The sequence below is a fragment of the Erithacus rubecula genome (genome assembly GCF_903797595.1).
Source record: "Erithacus rubecula genome assembly, chromosome: 1".
NCBI lineage: Eukaryota > Metazoa > Chordata > Aves > Passeriformes > Muscicapidae > Erithacus > Erithacus rubecula.
The window spans coordinates 56,663,010-56,686,754 of record NC_136658.1 but is presented as its reverse complement, the minus strand read 5'-3'; the positions used below and the strand labels follow the sequence as shown (position 1 = coordinate 56,686,754).

Below are 23,745 nucleotides of genomic sequence, written 5' to 3'. Positions count from 1 at the left end.
GGGAGGTACCATTAAAAGGGTGGGTCTGCTTCTGCTGCTAAGGAGGACACGAGTTTTCATCTTATGTAAGAGCAAAACCAGCCCTTCCCACTGTCTAGGAGGTTGCATCTCTGTCCCTGTCACACCTGTTCAATTGACCTGACACCTCTGGTGCTGGGCAGGTCCTCAGGAGGAACACCTACCTTTTGAAGTCGGTGAGCTCTGTGAAGGGCTCCTTCTGCTTCTGCTGTCTCTGCTGCCTGGCACTTGTGTGTGGTATCCTCTTTTTGCCTTGTGGGCAGTCATACACCCTCAGGCTGCCATCCTGTCCCACCTGGGCAGGCTCCCTTCTCAACAGGAAAAGTTATTTTATTTCTGAGTGTGTTTGCTGCCTTCCCCCATACCTTTGCTGCCAGCCACTGCAAAGCCATTCAGAGTTAACAAACTCTGCTTTGTGGTGCAGTGTTCTTGGGTCACCTGAGTTAAGGTCAAGACCCTCAGTTCCTCAGGAACAGAATCTGTTCCAAGAAAATAATCTTTCTGTCTGGTGAGGAGGCTACAACTTTCACTTGTATTTTGTTTTCTCTTGAAACTGTGATGATGCACAGACATGATGTGAAACCTTTCTCTATAATTACTAGAAGTAATCTGGGACAAGAGAAGCAAGAATCCTCTTACATACCCAGACTTTTAGTTCCAAGTGATTATGTGATTATCCTTTTTGCAAAGAAAAAGCTCCTTAAAATTTTATTGTTTAGAAGTTTTGTGAAAAAGGCTGACTAAAATTACTGGTTGCTGCTCCAAGCCTTGCAAACTTTATGCATTGCCAGATCAGCAAGATTACTAGTTGGGTGGTGTGGAAAAACAATCCTGGCATGGATGGTTTCTTTTCTGCCAGGGAAAATGGGAGTGTGGATTAATGCCTGAGATTTATAGTTCAGTCTTTCTTTAAATCTGCAGAAGTTATTGCTCAGTGGTATAGTACAGCAATATGTCATGTGTTCCAAGAAGGATCATCCAGATGGACTTATTCCTCACATACCCTTTCTGGCAGTCATATGCATATCATCTTGTTCACTGGCTAGTTAATTGTGCATATATGTGTTCCTCTTCCATTCTTTTGGTATTTGATGTTTGTTTTTTGGTGCAGGGTTTTATTATTTCTAATTGGAGATGTTGTTTTAAAAACCAGCAGTTAGCGAAGGTTTTTAAAATTTATTTATACTGATGCAAGATTGTCTTAATACTTCATTTGGTTCTTTTTTGATTCTGTCAAAGTAAGAGTGTAATACAAGCTTAGTGACTCTCAGTTGTCAGCATGGTTGCTATTTAAAAATGTTAAGCACTTCCTTACGCAGCTCTTTAGGGGTGACACACCCAGTTGTTCCCAGCTGTGGAAGGGTTCTTAATAAAATCATGCCATGGAGTTAAAAGGGAGAGTTCACATACGCAGACACCAAACGTCAATTCTGATGGAGTTTGTTATCTCAATTATCAGTTTTAAAGAAGGCAGCCTGAACATTCAGACTGGTAGTCTAGATTTGTCTTTGAAGCAAATTAATTCTTCTACATGAAAAAATTTGTATTTCTGTAAAATTAAATCTCCAGTTGAAGAATATAATTCAAAAATCACTTCAAAATCCTAAATAACAAACTTCTTTTAAAGCTACTACAGCCCTGAGTTCTGATGTTGAAATTTTATCATACTGATTTCATTTTTCAATAATAGAGCAAATTAAAATACTTGGCTCCCATTAAAGTTATTACCACATTGTGATATTTAGAGTGTGTTTTAAATGAAACTCAAAAGCTGAGGCCCTACCTGGAGCACTGTGTCCTGCTCTGGGGCACCCACCACAGGAGGTATGTGGACCTGCTGGAGTGACTCTGGAGGAGGGCCATGGAGATGTACAGGGAGCACCTCTCCCCAGAGAGCTGGGGTTGTTCAGCCTGGAGAAGGCTCCAAGGAGACCTTCCAACACATAAAAGGGGCCTAAAAGAAAAATGGAGAGGAACTTGTCACAAAGATGCATGAGATAAGACAAGGGGTAATAGTTTTCAACTAAGAGGATGGGTTTAGTTTTGGATATTGGGAAGAAATTCTTTACTGTGGGAATGGTGTGGCACTGGAATAGCTGGGGCTGTGGATGTTCCAGCCCTGGAAGTGTTTGAGGCCACTTTGGATGGGGCTCTGAGCAGCCTGGTCTGGTGTGGAAGGTGTCCCTGCCCATAGCAGAACGGTTGGAACCAGATGATCTTTAAGGTGTCCTGCCATCCAAACCATTCTGTGATTTCTTCACAGGATAGCTGAAAGTATCTCATCACCTTGAAGAACCTGGTATTTGGATAGGCCTTCATCTTTTTGCTGGCCTGCACTTTTCCCGCATATTCATGATCAATCTTGTAATGTGTTATTTCTATAAAGCAAATAGAAAACTCTGTTGGAGAAGTTTTGCTGAGGTGGGGCTAAGTATATGCATGATATGAAATAATAGAGCTGTGACTTTGGTCCTGGCATTTCAAAATTTTGGGTAGTTGTTAACTTAATCCATTTAATGTTTCTTTAGCATAATCTTTTTTTCATGAATTCCTAAACAAAAAGCAATCCAGGAAAAACTAAAATGCCATGCTTTTTATAACATAAACCTCTATAAAAGTAAAACCAGCTGAAGAGAAGTAACAACTGTTAGATGCCATGTTCATCCTTTTGTTCCTGCATTTCAGCTGAGCTTTTGAGACAGGCTCTCTATTTCAGTTCAGAGAGAATACTTTCTGAATTTAAAATACCAACAAAAAAAGTTGTTCAGAGAATAGATGCTTTCAAAATAAAACCTGAGAAAATTAAATAGCTGCTGTGTGGTATGGCTGTGAGCACATATTCTGCACCTGTTGTTCTATTTGGAGCAGGATATATTTCATGGGGTGTTCCTCTGATTATATAAGAGTGAACTATTATACCAGCCTTAAGTATTTTAAGCATATGTACAGAATCACTACCTTGCATATCACCACTCTTGTCTCTTATTAGAGGGAGAAACCATCTCCTTTTTAGGGGTTGTCAGAAGGTTCTAGCAGTGACTTAAGCTAAACACAGTGCCCTCTAGTACCTATCTTCATTATCCTGTAATTTAAATTACAATACTGCCAGTTCTTCCTTTCAGTGATGAAATTGCCTCACTTGGCCTTTTGGATGCAGCTACTAACTATGCAGATCTAATAGGATTCCTAAAAATAAGAGTGAATTTAATGCTTATAATAAGAGAGTATGATAGAACTGAACCTGAATTTGCTGTGATTTTTTCCAAGAAACTTGCATTTTAATGAGTTGAAAAACTTACTTTCTCATGTGGCCCTAAAATAAAAAACCATAACCAACTCAAAACACTCACACAACATGGAACCACCCTTTCCTGCCTTTTTATTTTGTGTAGAATAGAAAGTTGTGAGATGGATGAAAGCCAAGAGTTTCAGTGCACGAAGTATGAAAATGACTGGACCAAAACCTGTATCTGCTTAATTTCTCTTGCTTATACCTATGTGACTGAAGAGTCAACCATCCCAAAGGCTTCAGCATTTTAGAATTCAAGCTGAGGTGAAACAAATAAGAAACAGCTTTTTGTGGGTCTTGAAAACTGAAATGCATACCATTTAACCAAAATTTAATTAGGACAATGGATGCGGCTTTTCCCCCATTTATATTCAGGGAAATAACATTTTTTACACATATGGTTTCAATAGAACTTTATTGTGATAACTAAATTTCCTAGTGACAGTTCCCTTGAAATGGAAAAGTGCAGCACCCTCACTTCAGATTAACTCTAGAAATGTTTCTGCACTTTTTAAGTGTGTAAATTCTTTTTTTGCTATGGGCATTGTCAAAGAAATGTATTTTATTCCTGGGTATAGCTATATCCTAAGTATTGAAGTTGGTGTATTTATTTTTTTTTTTAATGATATAACTAATTTCAAGATCAGTGATTTCATATGTTTTCTTTTTTTTAGTACTTTGGACAATTATGCAGAGATAAAGAAAAAATGAGTTTCCTTCAATCTTGTGAAACTGATATGCTTAAGTGTAAAATATTCATGTTCCTGTCACTAATCTGAACAAACTGTAAATCATTCCAGTAAAAACGTTGAAGGCAATAAAATATGTTCCAGACTTTGGACCATACCTGCTAGAAATTTACCTCCAGTTCTTCAGTGTAAAGTCTATAAAGTGTTGGGTGTGGTGCTGTTGAATCTGTCTGCTTTATTTTGTGGTGATTGCGAATAATATTTGAGAGAGACCATTTTTTCTGCTGAGTATTTTAACAGTTAATAATTTACAGTTCCTTTATGAGATTATACTTTTGATGGCATTTGCTTTTGCTGTTTATCTATTTTGTGAAGATGATTCTGCTGTCAGAGTGCAGAACTCTGGAGTTCTGTACCTACACGTGTGCAGGAGGAGTTTGAACAGTTTGGGATAACAATACATTTAGCATGTGTTAGTTTTATCAAAAGCAATTCAGGTATCTCTAGTGGCACAGATCCATAGGCTTATATTGGAATTAAGGTAGTTCTGCTACAGAAGTGAATGATTTGCTGAAGAAGATTGCAGTAGCTCTCTGCTGAATTGCGTTGGTTTGTTCAGAGTCCTCATTTTTGATCCTATTACATTTCAAAAGTATCTCTGGGATAACTTTTTTTGATGGGAGGAGAGGCTACAAAACCATTATTACTGAAGGGCTTTACAATGTTTTTTCAATGTTTGTGTTAACAGAGGTGTCTCTAGCATTTTAGGATTCCCATGGGAATCCATCTAAATGTTACATACCTGTATTCATTTTAATCCCCTAACTTCCCAGGATTAAAAGCAGTTTATAAAACAATGCATGAGAGGGAAGGCAGGATTTTTGATGCGTAACAGTGAGTACCTTACAAAAGAAGGTAAAGAGAAAGCCTGCATTTTTTGGTGGTAGTTCTTTTCTTCCATACACAAAAGTGTTTGTGTTTGATGATGGATATTGAATGACTTAGAAAAAGAATAAGCTTGTGTTAGTTAACATCAGTTACACAGAAACACATGGGCAGGTTCACTATTGTACTATTCTAAATTGTATTTTACTGCTAAATTGCTGAAGTTCACTTAGTTTTTCTGCAGACAACTCAACAGGAAGAGCTTCTATATTTAAATAGTGGGGGAAGCTGACTTCTTGAAGTTTTCCATGGATACAGGAGTTTGCCAGTTAATCATACTCTGTAAATAGAGAAAGTAAAGCTGAATAGTGTATTGACAGTTTTTGGTCATACTTCACGCAAAACCCTACTTTTGACCATTTTTATTCCTGAGCTTTCAGAGTTTTCAGTTCTAATTGTTATTACTGCTTAATTGGAGCACTTATTGTATCCTTTAAAATGACATTAATGCTTTTTTTTTTTTTTTCTGTGAATGTTACAGAATGCAATTGGCAGTGAAATAACAAATTTCAAATATTCTTATAAACTGCATTCCCAGAGGGTTGCAGGGTTGTTTTCATGTCGTCACTGAAACCAATTAAACAAAATAATGTCTCACCACATGGTTAGATGATAAGAAGAGGCGGAGGGTTGGAAATAAAGAGCCCTAGATAGCAGCCAGGCTTAACCACACAAAGGCATGTTTCTTTTAAGTGATAGAGATCTGTTGTCCTTAAGAAACAAAAGGAAAAAACCCCAATAACAAAAACAAAAGAAAACCCCACTGGAGAACTGATGTCCAGACTGAACAAGCTGGATGATCAAGCTTTGGATCTCCATCTGTGAATATTCTGATGATCTCCATTCGGTTTGCTCCAGTTTATCAATATCTTTTCTGTACTGTGAGACAACAAACTGGAGACAGCAGCATTGCAGAGGTGGCATAATAGGTGCTGAGGAAAGGGGGGATGATGAGGTCTGTCAGCCTTTTGACCATGCTCTGTTTTGCACACCCTTGCACTGTTTCATTCAGCCCTGGGTGCTGCGGGCCAGTGCTGCCAGAATTGGCTGCTGGCTGAGGTTCAGCCTGGCAGGACTGCCAGGCCCAGCTCCCCACCCCACTCTGCAGTTCCAGGAATTAGGTCCATCCAGGGGGCAGGACTTGGACTTTGTGCTTATTGAATGTCATATGAGGTTGGTTCCTGCAGAGCCAGTCCTCCCAACAGCCCTGCCCTCCAGTGTGTGCATCCCCTCCCTGCGATTCCGTCTGCCCGGGGAGGAGCCTGGTATCAGAACCTGACTCAGAAAGCAGAATTTTGAAAGTTGCTGCAGCTGGTTTCTGGGACTAGAGGGAGAAGGTTGACTAATGCTGATGATATTTCCTCTTTCCTTTCCCTTCCAGAAAAAGTCCTGCAAATGTAAACACGCACACACCTTTGAACCCAGTATGTACAGATATGCATCAACTGACGTGGATTCCAATGCGTTATATGATAAAATATTTAACTGGGGCGGGGAAAGGGAGTCCAAGTTCAAAATACTTCTGCTCTTGCAAAGGCTATTAAATTGCAGACAGCCACTTGTTCCCTGTGAATAACCACTGAAATACGCTTGTCAGATTTATGATGCAGCAATGTATTCTTTTAAACTCTGTGACCTGATGCTGTAAGATGCCCTCAACTGTGATAATTTTTGGAGGTGAGGGATGTACTTGGTAAAGCACTAGCTAAAAATGCCTTAGCTAACAGAAGGCAGATTTTATTTATGTGCGGTTTGACTTGGAGCTGTGATGTATTTTCAACACAGATCTGTGCTGTTAGAGAATTACTGTACAATTCCACAAACTAATCCTAATCTGTCCAGTGTTAACTACTCTTCTAAACAGCTTTTAGTAGTAGTTTTCAGGTTATTTTTTTCAGAAACCATGCTCTTTTTGTGTATAAAATAGAAGGAAATTTGGGTTACTTCAATGAGAACAAAATCAGAACAATTTCAGTTTTGAGTATGAAATTATGAGTTCTGGAAAAGCTAGTACTCTTCAGGCCTGAGATAAAGGGGTTAGAAGTTTTGTGAAGGTAGTGTTCAGGCCATCAGAAAAACCCCAAACAATCAAAAGTACAATCAACCAAGCCAACAAAGGACCCAACCTTATTCCAGAAATAGCTAATAGGAATAGTACTGTTGCACTGTACTGTGCTGCTGTAGTTAATCTGGCATTTGTTGGTGTTGTAATACCATATGAAGTTTAGCACTTGGATCATTTTCCCTTTTCTCACTTTCTCACTTGCCCAAATTCCCCCAAAAGCAGATCTATGGAACTGGAATAGCTTCACCCTCATGTCATCTCTCTGACTAAAAGTAGCTGCCCCTGCAGGCTTAATTAAGCACACAGAGAATCCTGAATGAGCGATGATGGATGAAGGAGAGACCTGGACAAAGTTGCAAGCTAAAAACAAACAAATAAACAAAAGAACTCCTAGCAGGTGGTGTGGTCAAATGATTCAAATGGTCACTGCATGCTGTGTTATATGAATAATCAATGACGGGGCAGTAGGCTTCCTTGCCAATAGATTATGTGGATGACCAAGGTTTACTTGTGTTCAAGGGATAGTGGAGAATTTTATAGAGGGGAAATCTTTTAAGAGTTACTTAGTATGTGGAAAACACATCTAGCTTAGTCCACAAGGGAGAAGCATCTTTCCTGCTCTATTTTTGCTCTTCCTTAGGGAACCACTTGGTATTACATGGGAGGATGAGATCCTGGGCTAGATACAGATTTTTGATCTGGACCCATGTGGATGTTCCTGTGTGTGGTTTTGTAAAGGTTGCATACAGTAAAATCTGCTTTTAACTTCTGTAGCTCTATGGAAAACTCCAAGAAGCAAAACTAAGGAAAAGATCAAACACAAATCACATGGAAGCAATTGATTTGATTTTATAAATCAATCAAGCAATCAGCTGTTGTTAAGCTTTAGCAAATGTGGAACATTGTATGTACAGTTATCTGAAAACATTAATAAAATCATGGTAGGTCTCTTGAATCCAGACCAGTATTTGACTGGTCTCTGTATTTCTCTGTGACCAGCTTGTGCAATAACAGGGAAAAAAGTGTTATTATTAATTATTAGCAATTTAACATATGAAAAATTTTCATTAAGCTGTTGGAAGTTTCATGAAAGGCTTCAGAAGAATAATGAACAAGAATGGCTGGAAGTCTGTTAAAATAAGCTGGTACATGTATTTGCCTGTGCTATATTCAGCATCCTTACTTAAAAGCTACTTTTGCTCTCCAAAGATCAGTTAATTTAGGAGGTTTTGTTTCTGATTTTGGCATGGGAAGTGTAACTGTAAAATCACACATCAGATGGTTATGTAGAAGGCACACCCACACAGGTTGAATAAGCACAGACTAAGATGCATTGGTAATGATATTCCACTTGTCCTGCAAAACCCTTTCTCTCTGTGTGCAGAACATTTTATTCTTGGAAATCTGAGCTTGCCTCTGGTATTGAATCTTGACTGCTGTTGAGAAATTATACAAAAGTCACTTAGTGCTGGTGGTTTAGTAGTATTTGCCATTTCATTGTGATGTTTTTATTCCCTCAAGAGGAACAGAATCTCTTGCACGAGGGTTTTCTTGTTATAAACAACATTTTGTCTTTCTGAAGCATATCCCTCCCAGAGCTGTAAACAAAGTCCTTAGTTTAATTTGATTTTCTCTAATACTGTTTGAATAATTTGTTAATGTATTCAGTATAAGTAACATATACAGAAATCCCTAGTTATCCAGGTAATGTACTAAGTCTGGCATCATGATTGTGACCTAAATGATGTGACTGCTTTGTAAATTACTTCTATTTTTTGTTCAGTATTGTTGTTTTGGTTTTTTTTTATTGATAGGATAAGATTTAAAACTACAAATCCAGGGCATGGTGGCACCAAAAGCACGAGTATGAGTGCTTGAGTTTTGCTTGCCTGGGTGCTGTGTGAGCAATGGGGGACCCAGCAGCTGCTCTCAGTGTGCACAAGGCTGCCAGCACAGGAGGACTAAGGCAGGTGCTCCGTGCTGTGTCAGGTGTGGGCTGCAGTTGCTTGTTAAAATTCCTTCCTTTAATGGACAGTGTGATTTCTATCAGGAGAAAAAGCTTCAATGAAAGACTAGTAGTTGTTTCTCTCAGAAACTGTTTACACAATGGGGCACTGCAGTGAAAGGGCAGATAAGGAGGGGGGGCAGGAAAGTTGCACCTTCAGTCAGTCTGCAGATGCCACCAATCTGGGCAGTAAAACTGATCTGTGGAGGGTAGGAAGGCTCTACAGAGGGATCTGGACAGGCTGGATAGATGGGCTGAGGCCAGTTGGATGAAGTTCAACAAGGTGAAGTGCCAGGTCCTGCTCCTGGGTCTCAACATTCAATGCTTGGGGAAGAGTGGCTGGAAGGCTGCCCAGCGGAAAAGGACCTGGGGGTGCTGGTTGGCAGCCAGCTGTACATGAGCCAGCATGTGCTCAGGTGGCCAAGAAGGCCAGTGGCATCCTGGCCTGTATCAGCAGCAGTGTGGCCAGCAGGACCAGGCAGTGATTGTGCCCCTGAACTCGGCACTGGTGACACACACCTTGAGTGCTGTGCTCAGTTTGGGCCCCTCACTGCAAGAAGGACATTGGGGTGTGTCCAGAGAAGGGCAATGCAGCTGCAGGAGGGTCTGGAGCGCAAGTTCTGTGAGGAGCAGCCAAGGGAGCTGGGGGTGTTAAGCTGCTCTCTTCAAACACCTGAAAGGAGAGTGCAGCCAGGTGGGGGTCAGCTTCTTCTCCAAAGTAACAATTGACAGGCTTCAAATTGTGCCAGATGGCCAATCAATTGTGTGGTTTGGAATTGGGGTTAGGAAATTTTTCTTCAATTAAGCACTTGTGAAGCATTGGAACAGGCTGTCCAGGACAGTTGTAGAGTCACCATCCTTGGAGATACTTATGAGATTTGTAGATGTGGACTTGGGGACTTGGTTTAGTGGTGAACTTACAAGTGCTGAGTTAATGGTCAGACTCAATGGTCTTAAAGGTCTTTTCTAAATTAAACAATTCTATGATTCTATCTTAAGTAGGTTCAGGAGAGATGAAGTGGTGAACACTCGAAATTTCTTCTTGTCACCTATTGCCCAAGAATGTGTTTGTGTGGATCCCGTAATTTTAAAATTACTACTGTCTGATAGTAGGGAGAAGAGAGGGAATACGGGGAGAGAGAAGAAGCCTGTTTTCATCTCCCAGGGCAGGATTCTTTTTGATGGACATGTACCAAAGGCACGTGTTCATTACTTACAGAAGGAGCTTTTGTTTGCAGAATTTTTGTCAGGAAAGCAAATACGTTCAGGCTCCTGGAAACTGTTTGGTCAAGCTTAATTGCATGTAGGTTTTGGCATTCAACATTTAATGGAACATGTTACTGTTATTTGTGCATCTGCAGTCACAGGAGAGGCTGTCCTCCTTAAAAGCTAAAGTAAGCAGCAGTGAACACAGTGGAAGAAAACTACTAAACTTTGGAGGTTTTTTTCCTACCTTCACACATGAATTACCTCCAGTTAATTAATTCAGGTTACTTCAACTCTTGGTAATGTGACTTCTTTGCTAATGCCATTTTAAATTATGAAGACTCCCTTAAGTTTCAAAACGTTTGCCTTGAGATTTTTTTTTTTAATTTATTTTTTACTTTACCTGTGAAAAACTCCATAATCTGCTTTTACTGTGAATGAAGAGGAGGTGGCATCTGCTTGGTTTCTAGTTCCTTCTAGTTTGTAGGTAGCCTGTGTGCTACCGCTGCTGTTATTTGGAATAGCCTTCTGTAACCCTTCAGCTAAATTGGGATACCCAGTAAAGATGGTTTCCCGCTGTTTTCATTTTCTATTGCTCAGATGTCTCTGCCAGGCAACTCACAAAACAAACAGCAACACCAGGTCAGCTTCAAAGAGTGCATGCTTTGAAGTAGAGAGTAGATGACAGTTATGAAAGGTTAGTATTTAATGGTATTACAAAAGGTAGCTGTGCAGGTTTCTATGCATTTGCTTATTAAAGTGTGTTATGCCCCAATCTTTATGTACAAAAAAAAATAATTAGTGGGTTCTTAGAAAACATTACCTTGTACTTTCCCTAGTGGTAGTGGACACAGCAGAGATTAGCTTATGGCCTGAATTTGAAAGTTTGTGACTCTTTTTTAAGTGATGGTCAACACAGCAAGATACAGGACCAAAGAGAAGAGTCTAAGACTGGGTACAGATGGTCAACCTAAGACTTTTAGAAGAGTGAGGGCAGAAAGTTGTCTCATTAAATACGGCAAGTTTCAATCCATTCTAATCTTTGTACCTGCAATAAAATTAATAATTACCTAAGAGAGTAAATACTATGATATTGTGTTCATTGGATAATTATATTCTTAATTTTTCAAAGGGAATTGCTTTTTGTTTTAACTAAAATTCTATTACCACGAGTGGTGCTCCCTGGCCAGTCTTCAACTTTTGAAAGAACTTTGGCAAGCCTTGGCTGTACCCATGAAACACAGGATCCTCTATGCAAGCTAAAATTAGAAAAAATAAAAGCCTGTGTGAAGGAAGTAGAATTTGAAAACAGTTTTTATTTCTGTAAGCTGTTCTGTAATCATGAATGTGTTAGTGAATTTATTTTTGAGGGGAATTGGTATGACACTCAAAGTAAGTGCATATGAGATTTTACAAATTGAAAATCAGCACAGGCTTAATTTAAATGTGCATTTATGTATTTCAAATGACCTGTTTGCTTCACATCCAATCTGTTGATTTCTATGCTATCAGCATTCATCAATTTTAATGTCACTACTTAAAAGGAGAAGAAATTTGGGAGTGCATTTGAAATGAGAGTTCATTTTTTTCTCTTTTCAAAGAATGGTATCTTTGTGCTTTTAATTTATTATTTTTTTCCTCATGGCTTTCCTTTTTTTTGGATTGCACGGTTTTTGTTGGTAACTTTATTATGCAAAAAAAAGTTCAAGTATACTCACCTGTGTACCTATCCTGTGTCAGGCTTTTTCCTTCAGGGCCTTAAGTAATAACTATGTTACTTTTAATAATATTTCAAGTAATTACATGCTTGACATTCTGTCTGGAGTTCATGCAACAGTTCTGGATTTTTTTCCCTAGCAGAAGCTTCCACAGATTCTTTCCTACCTGAAAAAAAAGGGGCACATATTTTTACATGCATTCAATGTGCTGTTTTCACAGGGAACAACTTTAAACACATCGTGGAAGAAGGCTTCATATTTATCTTCTTTCTCTTTGAGCAGTAAATATCTCACTATTGGAGCAGTTCTGAATCATTGTCTCTCAAATAAATCAGCATCCAACAGATGGCTGATTTGTTATATTGTGAACTGCTTTTGGTAGTACTGATTTCCATTACTAAAGATGATGTTTGCATCACTTAGAACGGCAATATGAGCTATTTTTTACTATCTTAGAAAACTTGTGTAATGTCCTACTCTGCCATAAATGTGTTTCCTTGATAATGAAGACTGTTGTCTGTCTTTCTACCTTCGCTTGCTAAAAAAAACATAAATCTACAAAAGTGACTTCTGTTAATTTATTTTTAAAATATATTACTGTGGCAGGTTAAGTGGACCACTAGCTGCATCTACAGTGAAATGGAGAGAAGATAATACATTAAGAGCATTCCAGATATTTTTTCATGTCCTTTTCCACCTGTCTAAATTTATGCAGTAAGAAGGTGGTAGGCTATTGCAAAATGCTTTCACTGTTCTGTGGGTAATGTGGTCAACAGTTCTGGCAACCAAACTTGATGATAAGGCTCAAGCTTATCATCCATGTGTACTATCTGTGGGTTAAAGGGGGCAGGCATATTCATCCTGCTCTTTTCTCCTGTACTTTCTAGTGGTTACCTTCCTGTCAAGGAGTAGCTGGGTTTTGCTGTAACTTGGCAACGTATTCCTAAACCATCAGCAAAGATTGATGTATCCTCTCCTCATTGGAGTGGATATTCCTCCACCATACTGAGTTAATTTCTTCTTGTAGCTCTGTTAGCCTGGAGGTGAAAAGAAGAAGGGACGATCTTGGTGATTATTCTGGCGTGCGTTGGTGATGAGAGTGCTGAGATGACTTTTTGTGTGATTCTTCTGCAATCATAATTTGTTTCAGGTAGAATTAAGTATAATCAAGAGGAGAAACATCCCATTAATTTTATTGAAATGCCTTTTAATTTTTCATCCTGTCTAGACGGATGATGGTAAAGTCTTGACTTTTCACTGAATTGTAAAACTGTGAATATAGTGACAGCACTGTTGGTGTTGGGATTTCTGAATAGAATAGGGCCAAACACTTGAGATTAAAAGGGATACTTCCATAGATAATTCCAAGGTAACAGGTCGGATGTAGCAGTTGCTAATGCAGCATGCATACTGTCCCATGGGAAGCTGCAGTTTGTAGTAAACTGGAGCTATTGACACACTTTTCAGTTTAACCATTAGTTTGATAATTTTTCCAATGATTAAATGCAGTACTGATTGTGCTTCTCAGAGATTTTGAGACACCCTTAGCTTTCAAAAGCTAGATGAGAGTCTCAAGGTGGTTGTTAATCTTCCCTTGGTTGAAAAGGAGTGCCTGTTTTTCATGTAGAAGTTTTGAGGATTGTTGGACAAAGAATTTGTAGAATAACCCCGTCAAGAGCCTGAGGGTTGCTTTTGTGTTATTTTGGCTCTGTGGTTTGATTGACTTGTGGGAAGGATAGCTTACAACCACCATGTGTGTTTTAAGGAGCCCACTTCTCCAGTGCTTCATCTGGCTGGGCAGTTGATGAAATTCTGCAGATGGCTAACTGTAATTTCCAAGACCTGATGCATGTAGTATCTTCTTTCTCGTGAGAAGGAAGGTTCCTAATTTAGCATTTACTCATGCACTCGTTAAAGATGTTGGGAATATTGCCATGGCCTCACTTGGAGCAGAATCTGATCATTTTGTTTCACTCCTTCCCTACCAGCAGACTTGTTGTAATAGCTTGTTGGAGCATTTTGGTGATGTCTTAATTGTTATATTAAGCCTTTTTTTCCTTCAGTCATCAGTTTTGTGATATAAATTACATGCTTCATGAGTACTGGTGAAAGAGCAGTGTGAGATCATCTATAGTTCCCTGGCTAGGATTATTTTCCCATATCATTAATTTTCTTCAAGTTTTTATTCTAAGACTCCTCTAACTTTTCAACAGAAACTCCTAAGTGACTAATAGCACAATTGGTTTCAGTTGGTTGGGATGGTTAGAATGAATGTAAACTCTCCAACTTCAGAGGTGTATGGTCAGACTAGCTTAACTTTTCTCCTTCTCCCACCTCCCCCTTTTTTTGCCTCCCACACAAGTTTTCTAATATTCTGGCAAAGCAAATATTTGGACTTTTACCCATTCTCTCACTTTGCAGTAAAGAAGTATTCATTTTTCCAACATTAAAAACTTGGCCAGAAAACCTGGCCCAAAAACTTTAATGTTTTGAGCAAATGTTTAAAAATATCCTCTGACTTGGCTGCTCCAAGTAGCCTTAAAGCAATGAGTTTTTTGGATGTGGAAAAATTGTTTTTCACCCAAAAAAAGCTAATTAAAAAAGGTAATATTTATCCAGTATTATTGATAGCAACAAATCGAATTTAGATATTTCAAATATTATAGATATAAATCTGAAGCCATAAGGAATCTGATTCAGAATAGCTGAATCCTGAAGGAGCTCCCTTAATTGTGGATGTTTCAAGAGGTGATAATAGCAGGAAATGGGGAAAATAATATATCCTTGTCTTAGATCTTATCTGTTCCCTAAAAGAAAAGGGCATGTTTTTCCTTCAGTGTACACTTGGTGAAATCTGCTTGATTTCTGTGTCTTATTTTCACTTTAAATTTTGCTGCTGCTTCACACCGTGTGTTCTGGGAGAGCTGGTTCAAGGGAATACATTCTCTTTCAGTATGTTTTTTTTGTTAACCTTGCATTGATTAATATTTGATTTTGCATTAGTGGAGAAGCTCTTTCGTGGCTCTAAATTTGTTTTTACAACTGCAGGCAGATCAAGAAAACATGGGAAATAATAAAGTTCAATTGTATCTGCATATCTCATTAATTTTGGATGTCTGATCACCTTAAGTTATTAGAGAATGGACTTTAATAGAGAGAAGTCAGGTTCAGTCTGTATTTCATACTCTTGTGCTCTGTGTGATGAGTGATGATGTTTCTCTGTGTTGCTAAGATAACACAAAGAAACACAGAGAAAATACGGCAAAATTCCAAAAAGGAAGCATTATAACTCTTTTTCAGTGCTTCTTATTTGCTCCTGAAATATTTTGCCAGAATATTACTGAGAAAACCCAGTAGGTTTTTAAAGCTTTTAGTCCAAGTGTAGAGACTAAACTAAATGATTCAGTCATTTAGTAATGATTTACTTCTACTTAAGGACAAATGCAGTGTCACTTTATCTTGTGTCCAAAATCTTGATCATGGACTAAGCTGCTCTTACCTTGTACCTCTATTTCTTCATCTTTGCTCTGTATCTCTATCAATAAATCTAAATTTTTTCAAAGTCCTAGCTCTATGAATCTTTCCCAAAAGCAGTGCTTTTAGTAGTCCCCCTTTGAAATGCAGAACAAAAAAGCATTTGTTTTTTAATAATAGAACAAAAGTTTAGAATTAAAAGAGGGTCTGGCATATACACTGCCCCTGTTCTCTGTGCTCCTGTGCAACAGTTTGGCCAGCACTACATTGGAATTGCTCTAGAGGAAAAAATGAGCCATTGGAAATTTGTGAAGTGACTCCCAGCTGCTGTAAATTCCATGTATCCCCAAAATGCAGGGGGTCTGCCTCTTCTCCAGAAGATATAACTATCCCACATACATATACGTGGCATTTATGGGTCTTGGCTTTCCTGAGGAGATGACTGGAGTGGGCTGTATCATGGATTACTTTTATGGGTCTAGAATAGGGCATCTGTAGCTTCTGCTGGTAACTCTGAGTCACCTCTGTGCTGTATTGTTTGCTGAATATGTGTTATAACAACAGCAGCCAAGTAGATGCCTATTTGGAATGGTGAAATTGGATGTAAGCACAAGTGTGAACACAGCAATACCCAGTGCAAGTCATCAGTTATCTTTTTTTCTTTACCAGAGGATATGTTCATTGCCAAATATCTGATATAAATTATGCAGCATAGCCTTTAGTTCTGGAGTTTTTTTTCTTTTTTTTGCATACCCTGAGGAATTGAGTAAACCTTGCTTTTGAGTGTTATAAGCTGTGGTAAACTGTTTTGTTTATACACAAGGCACTTCTGCATTATTTGTTTGCTTGATACAAGGATAACAAAGGATTACATTTACTGGATCTTTCCCTAGGCATGGACCAAGGGAGGAGATTGAATGAAGGAGGTTGTTGGGGTGGTTTTTCTCCTCTTCCCTGTATACACAGGCTATAAAAATATCTCTCTCTGAGCAAGAAATGTTGTATAACCTGCCAAATCCTAGCTCTTCCCAAGGGACCACCTCTGAATGCTTTATCCATCCAAATTGAAGGGTTGTGTTAATCCTGGGGGTTGACTGTAAGAGAGTGCACATAGGGAGTTGCTAGGAGAGCTGGTAGATGGAAAATTTTTCACCCTTACTTACCTTGCAGTGACTTGTTTATCCATACCTGGAGCTGTTGCAGACATGTCTCATCAAGGCTTGTTGGGAATTAATGTGGTCAGTGTTGAGGGCTATTCTAAAACATTACCTCTGGTATCTGTGTGTGGAAGGTGCAGATGTTGAAATATTCCAGTTAGGTGTGAGAGCTGGGAGTAAAAAGGACAATGGTTTTGGAAATACTTAAAAATAGCAAAGAGGCATCAGGCAGTAGAGAAAATGAGTTTTGGTCATGTCTTGAAAAAAAAAATGCTGTGAGTTGGCTTGGTTGCTGCAGCTTAGCTGAAGCAAATAATAGACTTTATACATAGTTTGTTGTTTTTTTTTTTTTAACAATGCTCTTGAACTATTTTTGAGCAAGCTAGCAGCTGCACATTTTTGTGGTTTTGACTATATTTCTAAAAACTTACACAATTGTTCTTAATTATCTATTTTGATACTTTTATTTCAGTGACTCCCCAGATATACCAACTATTTGTTTTGGAAAGATTGTTAGTAAAATTGTATGTTCCCCATGTTGACTTCTCTTCAAATTAATCTACAAAATTTATACAATATGGTCTAGATTTGTGTGGGGGAATGAAGGTCAAGGATTTTTATAACTAAATGCAAGAAAACTTAATGTAGATAATGATCCTGATGATCAGCAGGATGAGATCAAGTACGTTGATTCTGGAGGTACAAGGAAGGAAAAAGGTAGAAGGGGGAACATTTAATGTAATCCTTGTGCCAAGGTCAACTGAAATATGTATAGGTTTTTAAAAAAAGAAAAAAAGGCAGCAGAGAAATAAAAGGAGAGATTGAACAAAATTATATTCTCCATATTCTAAATACCAAAATTGATATTATAGCTATCTATTAATTTATCTAAAATACTATGTACAGTAAAGTGCTTTTTTTTTTTTATTTTTTTGAGAAGGAGCTTATTTCACCTCTGAAATTAAAAAGTCCCTTCAAATGTGAACAAAGTGATTTGAGAACTCCTAACATTCTGTGAGCTGAGAATCAAGTGCACAGCTTCTAATACTTTGTGCAGAGAGTCCATCTTTTCTCATAAAAGTCAGTGGATGTTCTTATGTTTCTTGGTCAAAACGTGTGGCATGTGACCACTAGATTTCAGTAATAAAATACCTGCTGTCGTTTTTTTGATAGATGCCAGTCTAGATCTGGAATTGAAGGTACCCAATACAGATTGGCAAAGCATTTTAGTTTTGTCCTGGAAAAAAACATGCAAACAAAACATACAAGAGATACACAGTTTAATTGCCTGTAATTAGTGAAGCTGATGAGTTTTTAGAGAGGGTTAGAAATAGAATAAGAAAAAGTCACAAAAAAGGACCAATCAACAAATCTACATTAATTATTACAAATTTTAGAATTATTTGTTTTGGTAAAGAACTCAGAGATCACCCAGACCAACTTTAATTTTCTTTAATAAAATTTATTTAATAGAGCTTTCTTTAATTTCTTTAATAGAGGTTAACATTTGAGCAGGAAGATGCATGATCCTATCAGCTTCCTTTTTGCCTCAGCAACAACTTGCAGTGAGTGCTCCACACCACTTGCCCTGCTCACCTCTCAGACAAGAGCCAAGGAGTGACAGGTTATCATTGAGTCTCTTTCTCCTTGTTCTTCTGGGGGATTTATTTTTATTTTTTATTTGACAGGCGTGCCTTCTTCCCTACATGACACTAGGTTTCTCTTTGGGTGAAGGTCTGGATTAGACTGGAATATGAGGAAGCTGACAGAGCTGGACCACCCAGGGAGGGGTCGGAAAAGAGCATGAGGAAATGGATAATGTTATCGTCTGGTGACTTGCCAGGGTTGATGCACTTTTCTAGAAGTGCCTGTTTTTGTTTTGATAAGGGATTTCAGGATGGTGTGGAGGCATAATGGGCGAGATCAGCAAGGAAGCACCATGCTCAGGAGGCTGTGTGAGGAGACAGGCTCTGAAGCTGTGGATGGTGATGTGTTCCCACGGAGGGTGTTGGCTGGCTCTGCTCCCTCTCTGCCTTTCCTTTCTTGAGCATTCTCAGGGTGGAGACAGGCTGCTCATTCATCCTGCCCACGGAGCTCCTTGCTGTCAGCCAGGGGTTCCGTAGGGGCGCGGGGAAACGCTCTCTGCTGTCATTCTGTACCTGACTGTGTGCTGTTATGATGTGAGTGGCATTGGAGCCAGTGGATGTGTTGCTATGGAAAATGTGTGTGCTTTTTATAGTCAAATAGAAAGGTGTGTTTCCAAAAGCTGTTCTCTAGCTGTGCAGCCATAGCCTGGCTGGTTTATTTCCAACATTCTCAGCAGTGAACTGTGGCTCTTGGGGTTGAATATCAATTTGCTGAGAATCCAAGTGCTGGAGGAATGTCCTCATGTTTCTGTACCCATGCAGCAACCACATCTTCCACTGGAGCCTTTCTATTCTCAGCAGCACGTGGGAATTCAGTGAAATCCGATAGCAGCAATATTAATAGCAGCTGAGTAGGTGGCCAGAGAGGTTGAAATTTAGCACGAGCCGACTGCTAGTTGGACAGGCAGCGTTCATCTCCTGCGCAGCAACACCCGGCGGGGGGGCTGGAGTCCTTCAAATCCTCTGACATCTTCCTCAGAATCGTAAGTGTGGCTGTTTGGTATAGGGCTGGAGTGCCTGGAGGTCGGCAAGGAGCTGGGGAGTGGGCTTTTCTGCACTCAGCTGATCTGCTCCAGCTCCCGGGCCAGGGCAGGACTCTTCAAGCCCTTCAAAGGGCGTCTTGGAGGCGTGACTGCTGCCTTGATGGATGGAAGCTCAAAGGGAGAGCACCAGTACTGCTTTTTAAACAGTAATCTGTTCAAGTCTTGTGTTTTGAGATCTGTAGCTCAGAGGAAGGGGCAGAATACAGGGTTGGCAGTTGTTGGGATTTCTGAAGTGTTCATCACCAAGGGATGGGTTTGGCACTGGGCTGGGTGCATTTGTCACTGGCACATTCCTTTCTATCAGTGGGAGTGTCTCTGTTCCTTCTTTCTCCCCATAAATGGGTTCAGATTTGTCTTATCTCTTTGGACAGGACCACATGTTTTCTTGGCAGCTAACCCTCATTTTGGGGAGGAGAAATCTCTGTTCAAACTTGCTTCTTTGTTTGTTGGTTTGTTGTTTTGGTTTTTTTTTTTTTTTAAATCGTCAATTGATAACTATATTTAAATATGTTTCTCTGTGAGAAACAGACCCTTCTCTGAACAGGATGCTTTAAAATAATCTTCCAGAATTTTGCTCAGACTTCTGGTATCTTGGATGTGGTCTCCACATTGTTCTTCCTGAAAAATAATAAAATGAAGTGTTAAAGTAGATTTGACATCATGAGTTCCTAGTTGCTAGAATTTAATACATATTAGGATGTGGGAAAACAAAACCCTATAGTGTGCCAGAAAAATAAAATCCAAACTACTGAGTTATTGTTTAAAAGTTTTGAAATAAGTTAAAAAAAAAAAATCTAGCTTCTTAAACTGCACTGCTTTTTTGTATGGAGGCACTGGAGTGGTGTCTATAGGTGTCAATGGATATATTTTATAACTGGTTAAATTCTAGTTCACAATTTCTTAAAAGTGGCCTACTAGTTCTTTTAAGGTGTATGATTGTCCAATTTTTATTTTATTTTTTATTTTATTTTATTTTAATTTTAAATGCCTTAAAATGCATTGCAATAATCCCAGCAAGCTTTCCCCACTCCTTAGAAATGGGAATGGGAAGCACAGAGTGCCTCTGTCTCGGGGTCATCACATGGGGATTCTCACATTACTGGTGTCTGGAGCAGAGTCTTCCTCCACCAAGCCCTCTGCCTACTCCTCTGCAGCAGCATGTTGTCTCTGCCATAGTGCTCTTGCAATTGCTTGTATGAGCATGATCTAAAACAAACCAACAAGCTAATTTGGGGGCTGAAAATATATATTAGGGCAAACCCATAGAAACAGGTGTAGCCCTCTGGCAGCGTGGAACCGCAATGTGATTCAGGGTTATGTTGGCATAACCATGGGGGCAGCAAACAGGAGTGGCTGAAAGAGAGAGGGTGACCAGGAAATACTTAAGCTAGAGCTGCTGCCAAAGCCTTTCTATTGTCAGGCTAGGGCCTTGATGACTAATTCTGCTGTTTAACCTTGAGCAAACAGTGGAGCTGAGAATAAATTCCTTGAGCTATGGCTCAGCGTGCTGATCTGCCATGTCACTTTGCTTTATTCTTGTAGAGTGGTCTTCATTAGAGAAACATCTGTTGGTCCATGCTGGCTGGAAGTGATGTTTGTCAATATGTGTTGTGTTCAAATGTAACAGAGGTATTCATCTCTAAGTGTATCATGCACAAACAAGCGAGAGCTATTCCTGTCCCTTTTGTCTTCCTTCTGTTTGCTCAAGGATTGACGTAGATGAGATGATTTACACAGAAGGTATTATTTCTCCACAGGTGGCTATTACACATCTTTTTCATCGGTGTTCAACTTGGATTTATGTGGTTGTGCTTCACAATTGCCATTATAATATCCCCCATGTGTTGTTATCTTGTGGCCTTTAGACTTCCACGTGGTGTGATTAGGAGATCTTTTCCAGGGTTGAAGTTGTATGTAAACCTGTAATAATACCACTGCCAGCATTTAAGGTTCACCCTTTGTGAATTAGGATTCTACTTTTAGTTTGGAGACCTCTTTGTTAGCTGGAATTTGGTATTGAGGTTCGGATAGGTGGATTGGTGTTGGTTTTCTTTTAAGCTTCAGAATGAATGCGTAAATGCTGAGACTGTGGAGTAGATGAAGTATTTATTAGAAATTTTTTCCAGCAAGATCTTAACTCCTGTACTTAGCAGCTTTCTTTTCTTAGTTTAAACATCTTGAGCAAAGTTATATTGTTAATGAAAGCAGATATAAAAGAACCTGTGGGAAGATAGAGAAATGAATGTTTAAAAATACACAAAGTGATTTAGCAAGTAGTGTTGCATTGCCATGTGGGAAGGAACTGCATTCTTTCAGCAGATTAGTTTTAGGATGCAGCCTTGGCCGTGCCCTTCTGAGCAAAGCAGCAGGCCACCTAAAACTTTAGGGATAAAAGTTTTCACCAGTTCAAACCACAAATTGGCTTATACCAATATTCATAAAGAAAATTATTAGCATCAACTGGGCTCTATGAGAACTCTGGATGAAAACAGGAAAAAGCAGACTTCTTTCACAGTAACCAAATGTAGTATTGGTATCTATTTGCATTGATGAAAATATTTTAGCAAGTGAGCTACCTCATCAGTTCATAAGTTAGCTGTTGTATGAGAAATGTCTCTACAAGCAGTTGTGTGCACACTTCAGTGCTATAGATATGTTTAAAATAAGGTTGTAAGTGTCCAGGAGTGTTTAAAAAGCTTAAAAAGCTACTTTGCTGAAGTTCTTGTACTCCATCTTCTAAATGGTTTATTCAAATACAGTGTGAGAAACTGAGTGTTGTAGCCCTGTGCATTTAGAGCCAGGATTGCAAAGGGGAATTGGAGGCAAGAGGAGGAGTTTGCTGTTAGGTAACAGTTTGTCAGAAAAGTTGTAGGGTGATGCTTTCTCCTCTATCAGAAAAGAATTTGCTACGTTTGAGGTTGGTGCCACTGTCTTGTCCCCTCCTATGAATCATAATTATTTAGAGTTATACACAAGACCTCAGATGAATTATTTACATAGATTGTACAGTAGTTATTACATTTTTATAACACTTCATGAAGAACTTCTACATAATAGAATTATTCCATTTTGTGTTTTAATTTACTACAATTTAGTTAAAAGTCTTAGTTTTTTTCTATTTTGATACTCTCAGGAAAAATTAATTCCTCCTAGAAACTCTTCAGTTTGTATCACACATCTAAGCAATAGATATTTACCCAATAGATATTTTAAATGGAGTGTCCTGGAAAGGAATTGGGCAATGGCATGTGCAACTAAACACAGATGACCTTGGACAGGTTGTACATATAAAAGCTTTAAAGGCTCTTATTTCAAGTGGAGCATGTTAGCAAGCAGATCCAAACTTCTGCAAGTTGCATGCCAAGAGAAGACATAACTGTGAAATTTGTAGGTCAAAAATTAATTTTAAGATCTTCCAGTAGTGTAACAACATTGTTTCTTTAATCAGGATTTTTTTTGACCAAAAAAAATATTATATACTTATTTAACACAGATTCTAGAACAGTACATTCATCATTCAGAATCCTCCTTTTCCTTGGTTATGCACCATCAAATAATTAATACATGCCTATAAAAATGAGGAACTGTTCTAGATCAATAGAGTTTCTCTTGGTTTTTCTCTTGTCCTCTTCTGCTCAGACTGTGTCTACTGTGACAAGTTATTGAAAAGGTTTAGAAACCAATAGATGTAGTTCAGAGAGGAAGAATAGTAATGCAAGTGAAGAAAGTTCACTAATTAAGGGTAAACAGCTTGTCTGTTTGCCTCTGTTGTTAGTGGAGTAAACAGGAATGAAGCAGGGTCTGTCATTTGAGTCCATGAAATATCTCCCTGCCTGCATTTTTGGTCTCAAACTGACTTGTTTACCTGAATGTCCTGAGTTTTGTGTTGGTTTTAGTCCAAGTACACAGGCCTAGCATATTTCTGGTTGTTACAGTAAGGAAATTTTACTGAAATATAAAAACAGCTGAATATTTCTCTTGTTGTTAAATGGTTGACTGAAATGATCCCAGAGAGCTCAAGGAAAACAGAAGTGGACATCATTGTGTTCAGTCTTGCAGCTTTGGTCTACATGAAGGCTGGCAGCCTTTTGGATGCATGCTCCTGCCAGCTAAGGGCAAAGTTTTCCACTCCTTACTGAGCTGCTGAAGTTTGGGAGCAAACTCTAGGGGGTCCTTAGCAAGGGCCTCTGCTTTTATAACTGCAAAAAAAAGCAGAAATTTTGCTAACAAAAGGCATGGAGGGTAAGGAATGCTAACCTTTAAAATGCTCTCCATAGGGTATGAGAAGCGTGATGTTCATATATGTGTAACGTTTTCCATTTTCTGGTTGGGAAATCAACCAGTCTCTAGTAGCACCTTAGGTCACAGCTATGGTGTTCCTTGCAACATGGACACTGACAAAAAAATCAGCCTACTGGAAAAAAGAGGGCGATAATTTTTTGTCTTCAAAACTAGTGTAGAGTGAATAACAAATAGTGGGTTTTGGAAGG

At 38.9% G+C, this 23,745-nt stretch overlaps 1 protein-coding gene across 23 annotated transcripts in view; it reads left to right on the top strand.

The window, feature by feature from the left end:
• LMO7 (LIM domain 7) overlaps positions 1-23,745 on the top strand; it is a 128,816-nt gene that overhangs the window by 58,855 nt on the left and 46,216 nt on the right. Inside the window, exon 1 of one of the 23 annotated variants that reach the window (XM_079309741.1) lies at positions 19,093-19,195. The exons of the other annotated variants lie outside the window; for them this stretch is intronic. The gene's annotated coding sequence lies outside the window, so the exon portion shown is untranslated. Of the gene's footprint in view, positions 1-19,092; positions 19,196-23,745 lie in introns of those variants that run through there. 23 annotated transcript variants of the gene reach the window in all.